The sequence below is a fragment of the Corylus avellana genome, chromosome 1 (assembly GCF_965113065.1).
Source record: "Corylus avellana chromosome 1, dhCorAvel1.hap1.2, whole genome shotgun sequence".
In the NCBI taxonomy this organism is placed as follows: domain Eukaryota; kingdom Viridiplantae; phylum Streptophyta; class Magnoliopsida; order Fagales; family Betulaceae; genus Corylus; species Corylus avellana.
The window spans coordinates 17,244,711-17,268,531 of record NC_142490.1 but is presented as its reverse complement, the minus strand read 5'-3'; the positions used below and the strand labels follow the sequence as shown (position 1 = coordinate 17,268,531).

General features: G+C 36.6%; 1 long non-coding RNA gene across 1 annotated transcript; it reads left to right on the top strand.

Moving 5' to 3' along the window:
* Positions 1 to 12,679: 12,679 nt before the first annotated feature.
* Positions 12,680 to 17,815, top strand: LOC132172649 (uncharacterized). The gene is made up of 4 exons (XR_015911338.1): positions 12,680 to 12,815; positions 17,029 to 17,122; positions 17,331 to 17,460; positions 17,628 to 17,815. It is a non-coding gene; the product is annotated as an uncharacterized LOC132172649 (long non-coding RNA).
* Positions 17,816 to 23,821: the final 6,006 nt, after the last annotated feature.

The window sequence follows — 23,821 nt, the reverse complement described above, 5'->3', positions numbered from 1 at the left end:
TTTCCTGGGTTTGGCTGCCCCGGAGAGGTTTTACATTTAGAGAGTTCTCTAAATGGTTTCCTCTTCGTAAACAAATCTTTGTGTTTCTTGATGATTGATTTATTTCCGCACATGATTGTTTAATTTGGGAGTCGATTAGTATTTTCAATTGGTATCAGAGCAGGTTCACTTGTTTGGATTTATTTCCTAAGTGTGATCCTAGACTCCTCTTAAAATGACTCATACTGTTGCACCAAATTCTCTTCCCATTTTTGACGGTTCAAATTATTCTTTTTGGAAAATTCGTATGAGAGCATATCTCAAATCCATAGATGTTTGGCACATTGTTGAAACTGGATGGACTCCTCCAGTTAAAGCAATTGCTGAATGGACTACGAATGAAAAGAGTGACTCTTCTGCAAATGACAAAGCTTTAAATTCCATATTCACATCTATCTCCATCGAAGAATTCTCAAGAATTTCTCGATGTGTGATAGCAAAAGAAGCATGGGAAACATTGGAAATTACTCATGAAGGAACCCAAGTTGTTAAAGCTTCAAAACTTCAAATGTTGGTTTCAAAATTTGAAGAGATTAGGATGCAAGAGGATGAGACATTTGATGAATTTTATTCCAAGCTTAGCATCATTAGAAACAATACTATAAATTTAGGGAAGAAAATGTCTGATGCTAAAATAATCAAGAAAATTTTGAGATCTCTACCTGCTAAATTTATTCCCCAGATTGCTGCTATACAACAGAGTAAAGATCTAGAAAAAATGAGAGTAGAAGAACTTGTAGGTTCACTGCAAACCTTTGAACTTTTGTTACCCCAGTCAAAAACTTCAAAAAATGTTGCTCTCAAGATCAAAACTCTTAAAGAAAAATCTAGGGATTCTTCCAGTGAGGATTCAGGAGATGATGAAAAAATTGCATTGATCGTTAGGAAGTTTCGGAAATTTTTCAAACCTAAATCTGAGAACTTTAAGGGTAGGGATCTTAAAAAGTTTGGGAATGATAAACATGAAGGTAAAGAAAACTCCCAAGACAGAAATGTCTTGGATCAGAAAAACAAATTTCCTCGTGGTCGTAAGTGTCATGAGTGTGGAGGTATTGGTCATATCCGGGCTGATTGTGGAAATTTAAAAAAATTAAAAGGGAAGGCTTTTAATGTAACTCAAAGTGATGAGTCAGATAATGATGACTCTGAAGAAGATGAAGAAGAAAATGTTAATTACTTAGCCTTTACTGCTTCATATGATAATCAGTCATATACCTCATGTGTGCAAGATGTTTCAGAATATGAGTCTGATAATGAGTATGATCTTCAAACTGCTTATAATCAATTGTTTCAGGAATTTAATAGTTTGAGTCAGCTGAATAGAAAGAATGTGAAGAGACTGAAAGAAGTAGAGACAGAGAATGAAAACTTAATTGAAAAAATTAGGTTTCTAGAAAAAGAGTTGGATGAGTCAAAAAGTCATCTAAACAAATTTTCAAGTGTTAAACTTGATAAGATGTTACATGATCAAAAGTCATCAAATGATAGGTCTGGATTAGGTTTTGAGAAGTTTGTACCTCCAAAATCAAATGTTGCTTCCACTTCAAAAATTATGTTTGTTAAACCCAAGATGAAAGAAGTAGATACTGAGTCTGATTGTCTTCCTAAAGAAGTGTCTGTTGATAGGAAGAGAAAAGTTCAGTTCAAAATTCCTCAAAAGAAAGTGTCTGAATCTAAGTTCATTCCCACCTGTCATTACTGTGGAATCATTGGACATACTCGTCCAAACTGCTTTCAGCTTAGAGCAAGACAACCTTGGTCCACACAAAATGTTCCCAGGAAAGATGAACCAGGGATTGGCAAACAATTGCTGGTGTTAACTGCTCAAGTAAAACTTATCAGTGAAAAGTTAGCTACTCTTTCAAATTGTTCTGATTTGGAAAAATTTTCTCTCAAAACTGATAAAGTTCAGAAAAAGCAAGTTTGGGTTAAAAAGAAAGATAATCTATGTCTGGTTGTTCATACTGCCTTAAGTGTGCTTAATTCATGTTTGTGGTATTTGGATAGTGCATGTTCTAGACATATGACAGGTGACAAGACATTGTTCAAGGAGCTCAAAGAAGGCAGAAGTGGAAACATTACCTATGGGGATGGTAGTAAGTCTAAGGTAATAGGTCAAGGGATTGTGGACATTCCTGGTGTACCTTCTCCTCAAGATGTGCTATATGTGGAAGGGCTCAAAGCAAATCTTCTGAGCATCAGCCAATTCTGTGACAATGGTCTTGTAGTTCAATTCTCAAAGAAAGACTGCAGCATATTCGATGCTCAAGGAAAATGGTTAATGGGAGGAGATCGGACATCTGATAATTGCTATGGTATCTCTCCAATCATGCAACCTAAATGTCACAAAGTTTCTCTAGACATTGGAGAATTGTGGCATCAGCGGTTGGGACATTTGAATTATCATGATCTAGTGAAGATAGCTAAGAAGGAAGCTATAAATGACTTACCCAAAATAAGTTATCTGGAGAAAGGAAAATGTGGTCCATGTCAACTTGGAAAGCAAACAAGAAATCCACATAAGAAAACCTCGGGTATTTGTACATCCAGAAATTTAGAGCTTCTCCACATGGATCTTATGGGCCCGACACGGACAGCTAGCATGGGAGGAAAGAGATACATTCTAGTAATTGTGGATGATTACTCACGGTACACCTGGATCAGTTTACTTAAAGAGAAATCTGAAGCATTTGATCAAGCCACTGTGTTGTTCAAAAGGATCCAAGTTGAACAAGATTGCTCTATACAGAGAATTAGAAGTGATCATGGCAGAGAGTTTGAAAATTCCAGATTTGAAGAATTCTGCAAAACTCTCGGAATTAAACAGGAGTTTTCTTCTCCTATTACTCCGCAACAGAATGGGGTTGTTGAGCGAAAAAATAGAGTGATTCAAGAAATGGCTCGGGTAATGATCCACTCAAAAAATTTGGCTCAACATTTCTGGGGTGAAGCAGTAAACACAGCATGCCATATCATAAATCGTGTGTTTCTCCGCCCCACAACTGACAAAACTCCATATGAACTTTGGAGAGGGAAGAAGCCAACAGTGAAGTACTTCCGAGTGTTTGGAAGCAAGTGCTATATTCTCCGTGATAGAGAAAGCCTGGGAAAGTTTGAAGCCAAAAGTGATGTAGGGATTTTTCTTGGATACTCCACCACTAGTCGAGCTAGTCGAGTATACAATACCAGGACAAAAGTGGTTATGGAATCAATTAATGTTGTAATTGATGATGAATCAATCACTGATCAAACTGAGGGGGAGCAAACTGAAGTTAATCATCAACAACATGACATATCTGAAAACATACCTGCCATTAACAATACCACGGGACCATATACCTCTGCAGATATTGGGAACTCCTCTCAAGTTGAAGAACTCAGAGAAACATCTCAAGCTGAAGAAGTTAGAGAAACACCTCAGTCCCCACATCCGGAGATCATAACCAAAGAACCTTCTTCTCGGGTTAAGCTCAATCATCCTCCAGAAAATTTATTGGGTCCTGCAAATGAAGGTAGACGACTGAGAAATCGGGTAGTTAATCAAATGTCATATTCATGTTACTTATCTCAACTTGAACCCAAGAAAGTTACTGAAGCACTTGAAGATGAAAGTTGGGTTATTGCTATGCATGATGAGCTGAATCAATTCACCCGAAATGATGTCTGGAATCTGGTACCAAGGCCAACAGATCACAATGTCATTGGCACAAAATGGATTTTCAAGAACAAATCTGATGAGCATGGTACTGTGGTGCGCAATAAGGCTCGACTAGTAGCTCAGGGATATACTCAAGTTGAAGGGGTTGATTTTGATGAAACATTTGCTCCTGTTGCAAGGTTGGAATCCATTCGAATTCTGCTGAGTATTTCTTGCCATCTCAAGATTAAATTGTATCAGATGGACGTCAAAAGTGCATTTTTGAACGGAATTCTACAGGAAGAAGTATATGTAGAACAACCTAAAGGCTTTCAAGATCATCAATTTCCTCATCATGTCTATAAACTCAAGAAAGCTCTTTATGGACTCAAGCAAGCTCCACGAGCTTGGTATGAACGGCTCACTACATATCTTCTCAATCAAGGTTTCATCCGAGGACAGGCTGATCGAACTTTATTCATACGAAGAAAAGGTGAACACAAGCTCATTGCGCAGATCTATGTTGACGACATCATTTTCGGTGCCACGATTGACTCTCAGGCACACATGTTCTCTGAAGAAATGAAGACAGAATTTGAAATGAGTTTGATTGGGGAATTGACTTATTTTTTGGGTTTCCAGATTAAGCAATCCAGCAATGGTATTTATGTCTCACAAACTAAATATGCTAAAGATCTGGTCAAAAGATTTGGCATGGACGGCAAAAGTCATGCTCGGACGCCTATGAGTACAACTGTCAAACTCAATACTGATGTGTCTGGAAAACCAGTGGATCAAACAATGTATCGAAGCATGATTGGGAGCCTACTCTATCTTACTGCCAGCAGACCAGATTTATCATTTAGTGTAGGGGTATGTGCAAGATTTCAAGCCAACCCAAAGGAATCTCACATGACAGCAGTCAAACGTATTCTCAGATATGTAAATGCAACTGCTAACTTTGGTGTTTGTTTTTCTAGAGATACAAATCTAGAACTTGCAGGTTACTCCGACGCAGACTGGGCTGGAAATGCGGATGATCGAAAAAGCACCTCTGGAGGATGTTTTTATGTCGGTACAAATATGGTGGCATGGATGAGCAAGAAACAAAATTCAATTGCTTTATCCACTGCCGAGGCAGAATACATAGCTGCAGGGAGCTGCTGCACACAGCTGATCTGGATGAAGCAACTCTTAGCTGATTATGGATTTACTCAAGCAATGATGAGTATCTATTGTGATAATACAAGCGCCATCAACATCTCGAAGAATCCAGTTCAACACTCTCGGACCAAGCATATAGACATTCGTCATCACTTTATCCGTGACTTAGTAGAAAACCAGGTGGTATCTCTTTCTTATGTGTCAACTGAAAACCAATTGGCTGATCTATTTACCAAACCATTAGATGCATCTAGGTTTGAGTATCTCAGGAATGCAATTGGTATATGTAGTATGACCTAAGTCTAAAACTTTGCATCTTTAGGATAGTTTCTATAATTTAAAAAAAAAAAAAAAAAAAAAAAAAGAGTCCAGTTTTTCTTTTTTTTCTTGAATGCTGTGTGCTGTTTCATAGTACATTTTTTTCCTGGTTTTGTTGTGCTGCTTTAATTTTTTTTGTTTTGCTGCTTTAATTTTTTTTGCTGCTTTAATTTCTTTTGTTGTTTTGCTGCTTTAATAATATATATAAAAAAAAAAAAAAAAAAAAGTCCAGTTTTTCTCTTTTTTTTTTTTTTTCCTTCAATGCTTTGTGCTGTTTCTATGTGCTTATGACCATAACATTTCAAAATATCATGTGAAATCATGACCAGTAATTTACAAATGAGTCAATTTAGCATAAGGCATTCTTTGAGCTTTCATTTATTGCATGAACTTGATGAATGATTCTGTAGCTTCTCATGTGGGATTTGTTTTATGCTGATCATGCACAGTTTAGAGTCGGTCTATCTTTGAAAGATTGTGAAAAAGGGTTAAAAGTCACATTGCAAGTACTGTATTGGTTCAAATACTCGGTTAAAATTGACCAATTCACTAGTTGAACCTACATCCTAAAAACTCCTGCATTGTTGTGCACAAAACAATATGGCATTACTCTAAAAGAGCAATTTTGAACTTCAAAGTTCTATGTCATTTATGTTGAACAAATCCCTATAGAAAAAGTCAGTGACCAACTCATTACGGAAAAATACGGTTGCTAAAGGATTTGAAATAACCTAATAAGTGCTCTATAAAATGATGTATTGGATGAGGGATTCTAGGCCCTAGCATTATAAGGTTTGCCCTTAACCGAGTTTCTGTTTCCATCATTACATGCAAAGTTTTGTTTCATTTTTTCTCAATCTTAAAAGTTGACTGGACTCTCACACACTTCACTCTCAGCATGATTATCTGTGTCCCATTGGCTAGCTAATTCTCATAAAATCTTGAATCGTGTATGTGTCTGCTCAAATTATATCTCAATGCACAAGTGATTCCATTTTTTAAATGAAGTCCTGTACACTACATGATATTTTGTCACAAATGCTCTGTGCACTATGTCCGAGGTTTGGCATTCAGGGGGAGAAAGAGTGAAATTTGGTCAGTATTGAAATTGAAATTTTTTTTCAAGCCTCGTCCGGACGCTAAATGAGCTCGTCCGGACGAGATAGTGACAGACATTTTTTAAAAACACCCCGCGCACCAGCTGGTCTGTCTCACTTTGAATTTTTTTTGGTTTCTCTATTTTCTCTCCTCTCTACAATTCTCCATTGTATTTGTGTGAATCTCTCTTCACTTCAATAACCCAAATTGGGTTTGATCTGCTCCTGGTTGCATTTCTCAACACAGGTAATTTCGGAAATTTTTTTTCTCCTTTTTTTCTTTCTTTCCTCGAAACCTCCGAAGTTAGGGTTTGCATTGTGTACTTGTGTTGATTATTTATGTGTTTTGATTGGGTTGTTTGTGTTGGGAGAACTGGAAATTGGATTCAAATCAAATGTATTTAGGATGGGTATTCACTTGAACACCATTTTGGCCCATAAAAATTTTTTCATGCCCACCATGTGTTTGACAAATTGTCTGAATGTCATTCTGCTTTGGTTCATCCCATATATTGCTTATTACTTCATCATCATTTGATTTGTTGCACATTCATGTACTCAATGTTCAGTCATTTTATATTGGTATTATACAATATGGACTTATTTGTATAGGCTATGGCGAGTGGATCTCCTTCTTCAAGGAAACTACCCATCCGTACAAAGACCAAAGCTCAAAAGAGAAAGCATATGGAGACCACTTCTCCAGTCCCTCATTCAAGAACTGATATAGGTTTTCGATTTCGGAACAAGTCAGCCAAGACAGCGTTTCAGGATCGATTTCATGATCGCACTATCATTTCCGAAAGACCGGTCAATCTATCTGATCTTCAGGAGGAGCCATTCACTCTTATTTCTCAGATTTTCACTCAGCGACACTGGACTTATTTCATCTCAAACCCGGTTCGTCCATTTATAAATCTGGTTCGGGAATTTTATGCCAACATGGATATACAGCCAGACACCGAAGAATCTCTCCAGATTGTTACATTTATTCGGGGTGTTCACATTGTCGTCACCCGTGAAGTGATAGCAGAAGTCACAGGTGTTCCACTCATTGAAGATTCTGGCTTTCCATTTTCTGAAGCTGATTTTCCCTCCAAATCTGCCATGTCCAAACTGCTTATTCCACCAGACTCATACAATTTTTGGCGTGACAACATGAATGTGATTCCCCTTGGACATCTTTCTCATCACATGAAATTATTGGCTAGAATTGTCATGAACAACGTGTTTCCAATCGATCATCATTCGGATCTTGGTGTGGCACGAGGGAGTTTCCTCTATGCGCTTCTCACGGATGTCAAGATTGATTTCGCATCCCATGCTATTCGCCTCATGAAGGCGATGTTCATTGAGAGTTCAGTCTCACTGCCGTTTGGAAGTCTGATATCGCGCATTATTGCTAAATTCATTCAAATTCCTGAATCTGAACCAACCATCAAGCACCTTGGTCCCTTTTGCAAAGCCACTGTGAGTCGATCCAAAGCTCAAATGCGTTTGCGAGGTACTGTGGATTTTGATGACGACGCTGCTGTTCATGCAAACACTGTTGGACCATCAGTTGCTGCTACTCCATCTGTTCCTGTGTCTCTTGATGATGTTATGACAAAGCTAAATGAAATGACATCTCAAATGGCAGGATTTTCTTCCATCCTCTCTCAATTGCAGACTGATGTTCATGAGTTGAAGAACAAATTCATTGGAGCTGCCAGCACAGTTGCAGCCGATTTTGATGACGAGCACGTTTCCAGTGATCCACCTGCTCAAGCATAGTCCCTTTGTTTTTCGTGACAAAAAGGGGGAGTGAAGTTGTTTTTTGTTTGTGGTTATTTTGTTTCAACTTAGTTTACAGTTGTTTTTGTTTGTGGTTATTTTGTTCCAACTTAGTTTACAGCTCTTATGGTGTCAATTTTCACAAACATGATAAACTATGTTAAAACTTTCATTTCAAGCTTGTCTAGCAAATTGTCTTAATATTTTGTCAACGAATAGCCAAAGGGGGAGTTTGTTAGTTTAAGAAGTGCTAAATTGGCTAGATTCGTGTAAACAAAATAATTGTCTTTAATTAGCTTGTTACATTGTGCAGTGTGAAAGATAGCAAAATAAGCAAAATATGTGAATCACACAAGGTCTCGTCTGGAGGCTCGTCTGAACGTTCGTTCGGACGAGATTGATATGCAAGAAACCCGAGAGGTTCGTCTGAAGGGTCGTCTGCACATTCGTCCGGACGAGATTAATATGCAAGAAACCCGAGAGGTTCGTCTGAAGGTTCGTCTGAAGGCTCGTCTGCACATTCGTCCGGACGAGATTGATATGCAAGAAAACCCGAGAGGTTCGTCTGAAGTCTCGTCTGAACCTTCGTCCGAACGAGAATGATTTGCCAAAAACCCGAGAGCTTCGTCTGAAGTCTCGTCTGCACCTTCGTCCGGACGCGCCGCTCCAGAGAACTAGAATTAGCGTATTTAACCTAGCTTCGTCCGAACGGCCATTGATGTCGTTCGGACGACTAGTAAGTTGCATGTATATTTTACGAAGAAACTAGTTCTCGTCCGGACGAGCGTACTACTCGTCCGGACGCCTTATAATAGATAAGGTTGTTAGCTTTTAAATTTGTATTTTGGTTGGACTAGGAGTCCAGGTTCTATTTATATGAAACGATGCATATGGGTAAAGGTACGATTTCTAATTAGGTTTGAAGAGATCTTGAGTGTTTCAAGGAGTTGAAGAAATCGAAGTCAACCGGAGTTCCGGTGAAGGGAGATCACGTAGAAGGAACAATCCAGATGTTCTGGAAGAACTACTGTGGTAGCAGATAAGTGGGTCGCTTGTCTGGTATACTTAAATGTCAAAGTGCATAGGTTATGTAAGTCTTCGACATTAAGATATTTCTTGTTATTCTACTGATTTAGTTGATTTCCTGGGTTTGGCTGCCCCGGAGAGGTTTTACATTTAGAGAGTTCTCTAAATGGTTTCCTCTTCGTAAACAAATCTTTGTGTTTCTTGATGATTGATTTATTTCCGCACATGATTGTTTAATTTGGGAGTCGATTAGTATTTTCACCTTGCTTCATTCCACCACATCCAGTGTCAGCAAAACTATTGCACATATGCGAATAGATAAATTAATAATCACACGCAAAAAATCCTCAACCATGACTATAACATTTGCCTCTTCTATTCCAAAAATTCTTTACCCTTCTTAACTTTTTTTTTTCTTCTACTCCAAGCATCAACAACAGCATGACCATAGTATCTTAATCATCTAGCCAGCTCTTAGCAAATAGGTCTCCAATGAAATTAAAATTAAGCAAAAGCATGGAGCTAACAAAAAATTACAACTTAATTGTACTTCAACTCACCGAGATGAAGAGGAAGAGTGGATACTTGCTACTTTTCTCCCTTGCTTTTGCTTCAGCATCACAAAATGCTGCATCTAGCTTCTTATTTCCATTGGGGTTACTGGACCAAACATCATATTTAATGCTCTTATGAACATCATCTTCACTGTAAGACTTGATGATGTAGAACTTTGCATCTTCATAATTAGTTTTGAAATCTTGAAGATTGTATTGATCTTTGCAGATTGAGAACCCCAAATTTCCCTTCAAATTGTCCACTCATGTTGTATTTGTCTCTCCACTTATTTATATCGTTCATATTCTATATTCTTGTTGGGGTTATCCCACATCGATTATGAAAGGGGTTGGTGGTCACTTTATAAGTGTGACGGAAAGTTTCACCTCTTGAGCTAATTTTTGGGGTTGAGAGAGGCCCAAGATCACCTAACAATGGTATAAAAGCCTAGGTTTACCAACAAGTCTTGGCCCAATAGTCCACAGGAGAAATGATTTGTAGTTACTCCGACTCAGGGCCTGATGTGTGAGGGGAAGATTGTTGGGGTTATCCCACACTGATTGTGAAAGGGGCTGGTGGACATTTTTTAAGTATGACGGAAAATCTCACCTCTTGAGCTAGTTTTTGGGGTTGAGATAGGCTCAAAACCACCTAATAATTCTCCCATTTGATCTCTATAGTTGATTTGACCATTATGGAGAACAATTACTCAGATAGGCAGAGCAGTAATGCAATACACACACAAATGCCATGAAACTTCAAAATTACTATGAATTTTTAATGAAAGTTGCTTCATAAGTACTGCTTAATTTGTTCAATTTTCTCATTGGTGTTGTATGAGGAATAGAATTTGAAACTTTACTATGCATAACAAGGCACAGCTTCTGCATAACAAGGCACACACTGTGTATATACAAAACCGGCAATAGTTCCATTTTGGAACATCCCCAACAAATGTTGCATCCCATGAATAACAAGGCATATATAGCTTCTGCCGTACATGAATTTAGTTTTTATCTTTATCATGTGGAGTTCTGACTTGAGTTAAGTTAGTCCTGGTTAGTTTAATTATTGTTTTATTTATACTTCATGTGGCATAATTTAGTGATTATGTATAAAGAGTAAGGTTTAAGTTTTATAATGACTTCATGTAATGTAAAGAAGTTTATGATCTCTAATAAAGAAAAAAAAATTATTACCAAGTGTTTAATAATCACTTCTTCCCAAGACTCGTTCAGAAAGTCAAAGCTCGTAAATTCATGGACCTGGCGCAAGATGATTTGATGGAGGGCGTGTATGCTGCCAAAATTACCCAGCTGGCTAAAATGTGACCTATGATTTATCCTAAGTCGTTAAATAGGACACTCTCTACACATCATGTTTTGGAATCAACTAGAAGAAAAAAAATGCAAGTGGAGCATCAATTGATCGATCAAGTCATCAATCGTTCGATGGGTGTTGCGAGCATCATAGATAGGGAAACGGATCCTTTTCATTGATAGGTAAACGGAGAGGATCCGGTTAATCCGAGTAATGCAAATACGAGAGGTAAAATTGTCCCAATAAATAAATAGAATCCTTCTCCAATCGGTAGAAAGGGCATTAAATACACCATTTGTCATTAAAGGTTGGGACTAGGAAAAATGACAAGGGCATTAAATACACCATGTGCCCACGAAAAGATAGGTAAGATTAAGTACACCACACTTGGAGCGAAACAAGTGGATTTCATGCAAAACGTTCGTGCCGACAAAAAATAGGTCGAATTCAAGGCACCTACTCCACAAATCCTCACTAACTTGAATTATATCAAGCAATCTTCAGCATTTAGTTAAAATCAGGATGATCGATTTGAGGCGATGATGAAGCCAATATAGCATAAAAAGCTTTATTATTTATCTATTTATTTTTATTTTATTTTTTTTCACATTTTGCAACGATCGAGATTACTCCATTCTCTCATGATCATCGTGACTCAAATGATAAATCAGTCTCTGAACAATATGATCTGCAATCAACAACAGAAATATCTTCTCCATATATATATATATATATATATATATATGAGATAAACAAATACCTATATATATATATATATATAGGTATTTGTTTATCTCATATACCCTTGCCACTTCTTCTTTGTTGTGTCCATCATCACCATCACCAACCTCTATGTTAAGTTGTCAGAATAGTCCAAGTTCAGTTGAATACGATGCTGATGCACAAACAACTCCTAAGGATAAGGAGGGAACTGTTAACCAAGATTCAAGGATGACATCAGAAAACCAATTCAAAGCATAGATAACCTTTGTATAGTCAAACAACACAAGTCCATTTAAAAAAAAAAAAAAGAAAAAAAAAAATGAGGGATTTTTGGGTTGCACTTATTTTTGAAGCTAGTTATGGAAGAACTTCTCCAACAGATCTTTTTTGGGGGGTAAAGTTGCATGGTTTGTCCAAGGATTTTTGTTGATAGAAAATTGCAGCTGATAGAAATTTAAGATGATTTTTTTAGTTAAGGCACTAAACAAATAACACCGCAAAAAGAGATCTCGGCTTATGAATATTCTACATATATATCTAATGGTAGTTTTGCGAAATGAGAGGATGGGAAATAATAAGTTCTCTATTCCATAACGCCGCATGTGCCATTATGTCATGTCTTCTTATTGTGTCCATCATCTATGTTAAATTGTCTGATTAATCCAAGTACACTAATTATAATTAGTAAAATAAACACAATATTTCAATTTGACGCATTCAAGATACTCAGCAAATGCCTAGCTTACATTATCAAAGCGCAGTCACATTAGATATGACTTTGAGTTAATTAATTGAATTTCTAATAAATCCTATCTTTCAATCATTTCGTATAGTGAACAGGAAAATTCACTATTAAATTTATGTGGAATTCATGTGAGTTTGAAAATTCAATGGTAAATTCATCAAATTTATAAAAAGAAATAGTTGGAATATAATTGAGAAAATGATGTGTAACATTACTCCGGTAACAACCATCTTAAGAAAAAAAATAATTGAAAAGCCAGCTCATCGGTGCCATTGACTTTGTGACAATGATGGTCTTTGTTATACAAATAGATGGTTTTTGTCATAAATCCTCAAGGGCCTGACAGAAACTGCATTTGCACTCCTTCAGGTTGGATTCATTTGTTGAGGAAGAGTACCAGAGTATCTTCTCTACACAGGTATTTGTTTGTCTCATACTCTTGTCATCTCTTCTTCATTTGTCCATATCATCACCATTATCTCTCTTAAATTGTCTGATTAATCCAAACACACCAATTATAATATATCATGAATTTGAAGCATTCAAGATACCGAGTGAGTTCCTAGCTTAAATTATTACAAAATTGCATTCGCATTAGATATGACTTGAATTAATTACTTGAAATTGCATTCATTTCTGATAAATATAATTACTAATCAAACTCCTTTTGGAAACCGTGAAACAAAAAAAAAAAAAAAAAAAAAAGCAAAAACAAAAACAAAAACAAAAAACAAAAGAAGATGTGGATTTTTGGGTTGCAACTATTTTATCCAGGGAGCTGCTAGTTTTTTTGGAGGTAAAATTGCATGTTGAAATTTGTCCAAGGATTATGTTTTGATAGAGTACAGTTTATCTATTGCATGATGAAATCCTTAGACATAGAAAATTTCGTTTTTCTAATTTTCTTAAACGACCAAAAAGTACAAAAATAACCAGAAAACAGTCAGAAGAAAAATAACTTTTCTATATTTTCTTAATTTTAGTGTGTGTGTGTGTATATATATATATATATTTATTTATTTATTTATATTTCAGTAATATCTCACCTGAAACCTAGTTCCCTAGTATGCCATCTCCTTTTGTTAGTAATCTGAAACAAAGGTTCAGTGAGGTCCTGTACATGTGAAATTAGTACTTTAGTGTCGGCAATGATGAAAGGGTTTCATATATACTTTCTATTTTATGTTGTATCTTTTATCTTTAATTTTATATTATACTATTTATAAAGTGTTTAATTATATTCAGCTGGGGTTTTAATTATCTTTTTTTTTTTTTTAGCAACAATATAGAAGAGAAGTATGGGACTTAATTTATATATTTAATTTTTCCTTTCCTTCTCAATAGATTTAGGGACTTTTATCATATAAGGCTTTTAGGACTTTCGTTAAGGTAATCTTATTATATTACTATACATAGGTTTTACAATATTTCAAAACGCAATTAAATATTTGTTAGAACTGTATTTTAGCCTACGTTTTCAAACCATTATCTTTCAACAACAAAATCCGGAACGAGACACTTTGGCGATCTGTTTAAAAATGCACTTTTAGCGTGTAAAATTGCATAGCAAAATGAACTCTTAAAAGAAGTTGGCCCATGAAATTTATACAACTAAAACATACATGTCAGGTTGCTGCAGAAATTAGTTGGTTCATCAATATTTGCTTACGTTAAGGGCAAAGCCAGTAGCGCCAAAAATGTTATTTAATGGCTTATTGTCCTCTTGCCCTCGCAAAAAACAAAAAGCTATCCCTACCAGCTGGCTAGCCCTAGTACAGGCCAGGCTTGTGGTTGAGATTGTATGGATCGCATTTGTGAACGTGTAAGGGCTACGTTGGCTGCAGGATCTTAACTAGTAGGGTATTCGATGTACCCTCCCACTCTCATATCACTACAAGAATTTGCTTTATTACATTTTGAGACTATTAGTAGCAACCCTAAAAAGTCGCAGCTAATAAGGGTTTAATTATGAATTGTAACACATAAAAATGGTCGCTAATATTAGACACCAAAAACTTTTTTGCATCGGCCAAATATGTTATTAGTAGCGACCGTTGGTGCAGCTGTTGAGTCGTTATTAGTAGCAACACACAGGGGATCACTGCTAATGATCATTTGCGACGCACAACCGATCGATTTTGGACCAACGGCACTAAGTGGCCACTAATAATGGTTCATTAGCGGCGACACATAAAAGTCAACGCTAATACTAGACACAAAAAAGAAAAGAAAAATAAAATTAGCATCGACTTTTGTGTCGATGCTAATTAGTCACGGCTACTAACTTGGGGCGGCATGTGGTTCGGTTCAAACCCATTTTGCGTTTACCAAATATATTATTAGCAGTGGTACATAGTGATGCAGCCTTACTTAGTGGGCTGCAGCGAAGAACGTCAATAAGTAGTAGATAGATACTTCCAGATCTTGAGTCTATCAAAGATCTAAGGAAATCTTCTTCATAAAAGCTAGATGCTCTCTATGTTTTAGGGAAAACAAAACAGCGCTCAACTCTGAGGTTTCTTATTGAACAAAACTGATAAATAACAACAATTCTCTTTTCTGGAGCCTATAAGCATGTATTTATAGCCATAAGACTCCTAAACCTAATAAAACACGAAATATAGACTCCCAAAATCCTAAACCCAATAAAACACGAAATAGTTGGTTTAACCTAAACAACTCGATCTATGCGTTCGAACAGGACATAATACCGTTCGAACGGGACTTGCTTAAAACATAGAAAATGCGAAAATAACATAGGGCTATTCAAACGGGGTTTGAATGGGACTTCGAATGGAGCCTTCTGCCAACTTCATCTGATCTGCATCACACATGGGGTCATCTCTAATTATCATTAGCATTGAACTTTTAGAGTTGACCACTTTAGCGGCTATTGAAGCAAATTCTTGTAGTGATATATACACTATATCCGGCATGGGAGAGTTATACGTGTGAATATGAGCCATTCCTACTTCTATTGGAACAAGAAGTCCCATATATTAATCCTATACTTGGACTCACCAGTCATTGTTTGAGTTATTTTATAAGTCATTCTCTGACTTCTCTTCCAGTAAGAAGTACTTCTTCAAGGTCTTTGATTCCAATCTCCTCCTCTTCTTCTTCTAGGTAGACTCGTAACATACACATTTCATTTCTGACTAGAAAGCACTGTTTAGTAGCAATTCCCACCCTATCTCAACCGGACGTACATATAGAATAGCAATATAAGTTGTCCCACCAACATCATTCTCAAATACTGGTAAAAGACTAAAATAGCAAATAGCAGTAGATGTTTTGATCCATATACAGTGTACATGCAGTTAAAAAGCAATAAAAGTCGCCCTACCAACAAAATTGTCAAATAGTAGTAAAAGATCATTAAATAGGCAGATCAGTAAAATAGTAATATATGTCGTTTGTGCATTTATGAGTATTACATTAGTTTAGATTTTGGAATTAGAGTATGTCCAAATACATATGTTAATGTATTCTTGTTTGACTCTTTTGGTGTCTCTCTTCCTAATAATTGATAGAAATTTCTTGTTTTGACCGGTTCCGTTTGACTTTGGTAAAAAAAGCGTGGTGATTTTTGAAGTATGCATGATACTCTTGTGTAAAGGATTCACACGCGAGGGGGAGATTTTTTGAAACTGCCTATTGTTCATTCTTATGTCTTACATTGATAAAGTATAAAGAAAAAAAATAGTTAATATACCCAAGTGAACCCAAGCTCGTTAACTAGGGCGGTAAATGCATATGCATATGCAGTTATTGACAATATTCATATAATGTGGTTATTACTTTTACTTATCCAATCGCTATCTGCATATGAGGTAATATATGAGTCCTTATTGTTTATTTTTTTTTAGCTTTATGTTTTGAAGTATAGTAAAAAGCCTAAACATAACCTAAACAACCGGCCTTTACCAAATCCAAAATGATGTCATTTTGGTGAATTAATTAATTACAATTAATTATATATATAAAGGAAATGCATATGAAACCGTATCTGCATTCGCATATGTGAATAGCAGTTAGATGTGCTAAATATCTGCTCACATTTACAACTCTACTATTACATTTACAGCATTTACACTATTGGAGAACTCTCAGGTGATTCACGAGTGTCTTGGTTTAACTGTGGTATAAGAATGTGGTAGCACTTGGTGTACATGTTAGTCCATGACACTCTTGTGTAAATGACTCACATGCAAGGAAGAGTTGGATCAATGTGAAAAAGACGCACAAGTAGAGCGAAGATTTATTGTGAGTGCACTTGTAAGGTTTGTGTTTGACATTGGTAAAGTATAAAGATATAACTAATGGATCCAAACTCATTAGAGTAGTGTCAAAATATGTATATTAATGTATTCTTGTTTGACTCTATTGGTGTCTCTTCCTAACGGTACACATTTATCAAAACGAAAACATAAGATTAAAAATTTTCTACACACTCAAGTGAAAAGCTTACACATGTGTTTCCTTTTTACTTTTATTGTGATAATGTTGTTTACCTATTAAAATAGAGTTTGAGGCCACGTCTAAGGGAGTGTGTTAAAGTATTGATTAAATTATTAAATTTACAAATTTCTTTTTGTGCTAAGACTAATTACACTTACTCATTCTACAAGGGCAAAATGTCAAAAAAACCTCATTTCGACGGGCTAAAAGTACCGCAAAAGTCAACGACAAGACCTGATGGGGCAACTCTACCCCAAACAAAAGGTTTTTCCTTTCCAATGATCATCAGCTATTTGTCATATATATATATATCATCCGAAGTGTTATGTCATTTGGAGTGTTTTCTATCTATTGTAAGGAGATGGCCTTTAGATGTACAAGAGATGTAAAAAAAAACCGTTTCTCCTATGTCGTTTAAGGTGTCAGTCTAAAGAAAGAATGGTAAGATTAATTTGTTGTTGAATTATACCAGGGGAGATTCCAGCTTGGGCTAAGCAGATGATTAATGATTTGAATGAGTTAAAGCGTCTGATGGAAGAAATGAAGCAAAAGATCGATGACATGGCTAAAACTAATACGAAGTCTTCTGGGCTTAAGGATAAGTAAGGAGTAGACTTGAACATCTTTGGTGCAGTTCTGTTTTATAGCCAAACAATTCTATCATGTTTATTTAGTTTTTAATAATGTTTCTTATCTTTTCGAATACAATTCATATTTTCTTTTATCTGTTGCCCACAATTCTTACCTGAACTATCCTGTTACGTAACAGAGGGAGGGCTGCTAATTAGCCACGAGGACTATCTCCAAGAGTCCCAGGAGTAAACAAGCAAGGGCTGGAGCCTGGAGGATGATATCCTATATATTTCTATTATAATTCTATTTGTATAGAATAAAGAGATACCTTGTTATCTCTAAGTATAATTAAATTGTAAGGCTATAAAGCATGTTGCTTGAGGAATAAAGATCGTCATATATATATATATATATATATATATATATTAGATTTTACTGTCTTATCTTTATTAATACATTTCATATTTTCTTTTACCTGTTGGCCTCACTATCTGATGTATATTGTAAGGCTATAAAGCATGTTGCTTGAGGAATAAAGATCGTCATATATATATATATATATATATATATATATATTAGATTTTACTGTCTTATCTTTATTAATACATTTCATATTTTCTTTTACCTGTTGGCCTCACTATTTGATGCAGTATAGGATTGTGATGGACAAGACAAACAGCAAGTAGAAGGGATAAATATTCCTAAGATTGTGAGACTATCAACAAAATCAAATAAATCTTCTCAAAACGATAGATGCTATCTAGGTTTGAAGCAAAATCATGAGGAAACTCAACTCTGAGTATTCTTATTGAAGAAAACCAAATAATAATCAAAAGTTGTGTTCTCAGAGTTATAAAACATGTATTTATAGATCCTCAAACCCTAAACTAAAAGGAAGTACTAATTAAGGTCGTACTTGTAAATCTACGAAGAGTGTCCGGATGGGACATACCCCCTGTCCGGACACGTAAACAAAACGTGCATAAAATAACATAGAGGTGTCCGGACGGCTAGAGGCGCTGTCCGAAAGGCTAGAGGCCCTTTTCGGACACCAACTCTAGAAACTCTAAGATTGCAACCCTGTCCGGACGGCCGGAGGCCCTATCTGGACACCAATTCCAAAAACTCGAAATTATTCCTTGTGTCCAAACACGGATGTCATGTTCGGACCTTGCGATCGTGTTTTGACTCCTTGGGGTCCCTTCACACTCATATCTACCCCACTCTTCCTCATGAAGTCCCAAGCACTCTAATATGCATCGTCCTCCCCAGGTTGGAGAGAATTTACCCTCGAATTTGCATCCTCATCTAAAGAGTCACCTGTAAACGGGACAAGGTGTTTGATATTAAAGACATCACACGTCTTGATATGGCTAGGCAGCTTCAACCAGTAGGCATTCGAATTGATCTTCTCTACGATCTCTACTGGACCAATCTTACGAGCAGCCAGCTTGTTGTATTCTCGCACAGGGAACCTATCTTTGGTTAAAACAGCCCACACAAAATCTCCCTCCTCAAACTCTACAGCGCGTCGCTTCTTGTCTGCCTCCGCCTTATACTTTGCCATGGACTCCTGTAAATTCTTAATGGTCAACTTGTGGCCCTCCTATATCTAGGCAATTAAATCTTCAACTTCAGCATGCGTTCGCCTCATATCAAGAATAGGAGCCAAATCCAATGGGGCACGAGGCTTACTCCCATAAATGAAGGTAAATGGTCTTCTAAGGCTGGTGCTCCGATTGGTTGAACGGTTGTAGGCGAACACGGCTTAGAACAATTTCTGATCCCATAACTTGAGGTGCTGCACCACCAAACTACAAAGTAAGGCTCCCAATGATTGGTTAACGACCTTTGTTAGTCCATCTGTCTATGGATGGTGGGCGCTGCTGAAATCAAGTTTTGTGCGCAACAACTGCCACAAACATCGCCAAAAGTGGCTAAGGAATCTTGTGTCGCAATCGGAGACTATGCACAATGGTAGTCTATGGAGGCGGTAGACCTCTTTGAAATACAATTGTGCCACATTCACCGCATAGCGATCTTTTTAGGCATTCGGATTGATCTTCTCTACGATATCTAGTGGACCAATCTTACGGGCAGCCAGCTTGTTGTATTCTCGCACAAGGAACCTATCTTTGGTTAAAACAGCCCACACAAAATCTCCCTCCTCAAACTTTACGCCTCGTCCCTTCTTGTTTGCCTCTGCCTTTGTAATGCCCGAGGAATTTATTAAAGATGACTACGAATGTTTTAGTATAAACTTTCATCTTAAGTTAAATCAAATATATTAGGAAAATATATTTGATATCTAATTTTATGTTATAGTTTAATTTGAGAAGTAGTTGGTTCGAACTAGGCTTTGATTCGCATTATTAATAATTTTTTATTCAAGATTTAACTAGACTTAAAAAGAAAATGGATTAGTTGAATGAGATATATATATATATATATATATATATATATATATATATATATAGTAGGTAACAATACGAGTTAAGGTTTATAACTCATTTAATTAGATTATTATTTTTACTTAGTGGCAAACGTGGATGTGTGTGAGTGGATTTTGCAAAAGCTGGTTTTATACACACAGTAGAAGATTCATGTTTGATATTGTGTGGATTGGGCTGGTTTGGACGCTGCACTAATTAATCGAACCAATTCTGGAAAATTCCACGCCTACAAAAAATAACGGCAATCAAGTTTTGTTTTCCACCGCTTGAACTCTTTGCAGCTAATTCCACCCTTGTCCCCAAACCTTGCCTACAAATAGGCCGAACCATACCACAGTTTTTCTCTCAAAAATTTCTATCTCCCACGCATAGAATTACTGATAGAGAGCAAGAAATATTTATAATAGTAATAAGCTTTAAATCTTAAAGCTTTGGAGCTACTTCAAGTGCAAGTGCTAGGTATAATTATTTTATCCTTAGTTTATGTCAATTTTAGTTATAAGAATTTAATTTATGTCGTTATGATGTCTAAATTGCTCGGGAAAGTGTGATTGAATATCTCAGGGAAGGATTTATATTTAATCATCCATGTAAATATTATAATGCGTCGTTGTGCTACCTAAATTTTAATAGGTATTTTACAATCATTATGATGCCCGAGTAACATTATAATATTTTAGATATATGTCGTGATGATGTCCAATTTTGGATAGAGCATAAAGAGAAATTAAGAGGTCGTTATTTTAGCCTTTTAAATATAATTTTTAAACTAATATATGGTCGCGCATGGGCGCACTAAATGCAGTGAATATTAGAATCAAGGGTTAGAACGGGAATCCAACTTAACGGTCTACGGTGAAAAGTAAGTATAACTACTTCCTGAGCATGATACTATTTTTATAAAGCTTTTGAAGTATGATTATTATATGAGCCTGAATTTTTATGAATAACATGATTATATGCTTTCAATTATTTTTTTATGTGTTGAAATAAGTTATGAAATGAAAGGAAATGATTATGAGAACAAAATGATGACTTTAAGAGCATGTTATTGCATACTATTGAACATTGAGAATAAGAGATGAATTAAATATGAAGCAAAAATGTTTTCTTATGTTAACGGTAGGAGCTGAAGGAGCCTCTCAGGTTAAATAAGAAGTCTTTTGTCTTCCTAAAGTTGAATTTAAAATTATGAGGTGTTTTTATGTTAACGGTGGAAGCCGAAGGAGCCTTCCAGGTTAAAATAAGAAGCCAGGTGCTAACCAAGGAGCCAAAGGTGTCTCCTAATAGCCGTAAACCAAAGTTCAAGTCCTTTAGAAAGCTGAAAACGCCAGAGATTGCATTGCATACATTGAATAATTTGATTTATATGTTTTGTGATTTATTTGTTTTACCTCTTTATATTTATATGCATATTCATTTTATGAGATGCAAGTAAAATGCATATATGTATAAATATAAACTCCTACATAGCAAAGAAAATGTCTAGGGAAGATAAATGGATTTTATTACAAAATAGCTCTACAGTGCTTATCTTATCAGCTATGGATTATACAAAAATGAATCTGTCTGGAAAATCGAACGTAGCTGTTATTATAATCATCATGTTAGAGATATTTTCGAAAAGATGGCTCATATTGAAAATATCAATAATTCTTATACTTATTAAGGCTGTGGACTCATTAATCTGCCCACATTTACATAGATGTTGATGCAAATGTAGAAGATGGTGAAGATGATCCATATGCCTGCCTAGGTTATTATTGATAAGGTTTTTTTGATGCCTTAGTTTGTTGTAGAATATCATGAAGATATCTATCCTTTGAAATGTATCTATACTTAGATATGTTATAGGTACTTTTGGTGTACATTTACCTATGTGCCATCTGTGACACTTTTGACTAGTGTGTTTTCTTATCATGTAAAGTACAATGTATAAATCTGTTCAATATAGAAGTCATGTTATCAGCTTTGGCATGTTGTGTAAGGGTAATATAAGAAAAAAATAAAATTTTCCACTGCGAGATTTATAATCTCTTATGATATTAAGGTAGAGATAGTAGTGCTTAGTGGCAATCGGTGATTTCCACTTTCGCCTTTCATTAAGTAAAGTCGGGGCGCTACAGCCTTATACTTTGCCGTAGACTCTTGTAAATTCTTAATGGTCAACTTGTTGCCCTTAAGTCTTCAACTTTAGCATGTGTTCGCCTCATATCAGGAATAGGCGCCAAATCCAATGGGGCACAAGGACTACTCCCACAAATGATGGTAAATGGGCTAAGGCTCGTGCTCCGATTGGTTGAACGGTTGTAGGCGAACATGGCTTGGAACAATTTCTGATCCCATGACTTGAGTTGCTCCCCCACCAAACTACGAAGTACAGCTCTCAATGATTGGTTAACGACCTCTGTTTGCCCATTTGTCTGTGGATGGTAGGCGCTGCTGAAATCAAGTTTTGTGCGCGACAACTACCACAAACATCGCCAAAAGTGGCTAAGGAACCTTGTGTCGCAGTCGGAGACTATGGACAAATGTAGTCGATGGAGGCGGTAGCCCTCTTTGAAATACAATTGTGCCACATTCACCACATAGTGGTCTTCTTGCAAGCAATGAAATGCACCATCTTAGAAAATCTATCAACAACCACAAAGATAGAGTCATTACCATTTTAGGTCCTTGGCAAGCCCAACACGAAGTCCATGCTCACATTGGTCAATGGCCTCTCCGGAATAGGAAGGGGCATATACAACCATGCATTAGTAGCCGACCCCTTGGACACTTGACATGCCCAGATGCTCTTTACAAGTCTGTCCACCTCTTTCCATAAGCTCGGCCAATAGAACTGGTCTACCACTAATTGTAGTGTTTTGTCCCTCCCCATGTGACCTTCATTATGTCGTTCTTGGAGAATCTTCAATCTTAGATTGCCCTCGGAAATGCATAGTTGAGAACCTTTGAAAAGAAACCCATTATATAGCCCAAAGTCTCCCCGCACTCCAGATGCCACATCCCCCACAATGGGATTAAAAAACGGATCAATAGATAAATAATCTTTTAAAAACTCAAAACCAATTACCTCCAAATTCATGGTGGTCAATAGTGTGGTTTTCCGGCTGAGGGTGTCGGCCACTTTCTTCAATGCTCCCAATTTATGGGATTGTGAAGGAGGATTGTTGTAAAAAGGCAACCCATTTAGCATACCGAGATGACAACTTATCTTGACTATTAAGGTGTTTCAATGCTTCGTGGTTCGAGTACAAGATAAAGTCATTGTTGGCGAGATAGGAGCTCCACTGTTTCAGTGATTGCACCAATGCATAGAACTCAATATCATAGGTGCTGTAATTGAGTTGTGCGCTCTTCAATTTCTCACTGAAATAGGCTATCAGCTTGCCCCCTTGGCTAAGTACCGCTCCAATGCCTATCTTTGATACATCATAATGCAACTCAAAAGGTAGGTCAATCTCGGACTGCTGCAACCTTTCACTCATCCACCCCTAAGTCATCTTTGGACACCACATATCCAAGAAGAAGGATCGAGTCGGACATAAAGGAACACTTAGCCGGTGCCGTATAAAATTTCTCCCTGTGCAAAACATGTAGTACCTCATGTACATGTTGAATGTGTTCCTCAGGGGTAGAGCTATATATAAGGATGTCATCAAAGTAAACGACGACAAGCGTCCCGATGAAAGGGTGGAATGCCTGATTCATTACCCTTATGAAGGTGCTTGGAGCATTAGATAATCTGAACGGCATTACCAACCATTCATATAGTCTCTCTTGCATCTTGAACGCGGTCTTCCATTCATCACCAATTCGCACCTGAATCTGATGGTATCCACTCTTCAAGTCGAGCTTTGTGAATATCATTGCCCCACTCAATTGATCCAATAAGTCATCCAATCAAGGAATATGAAATATGTACCTTATTGTG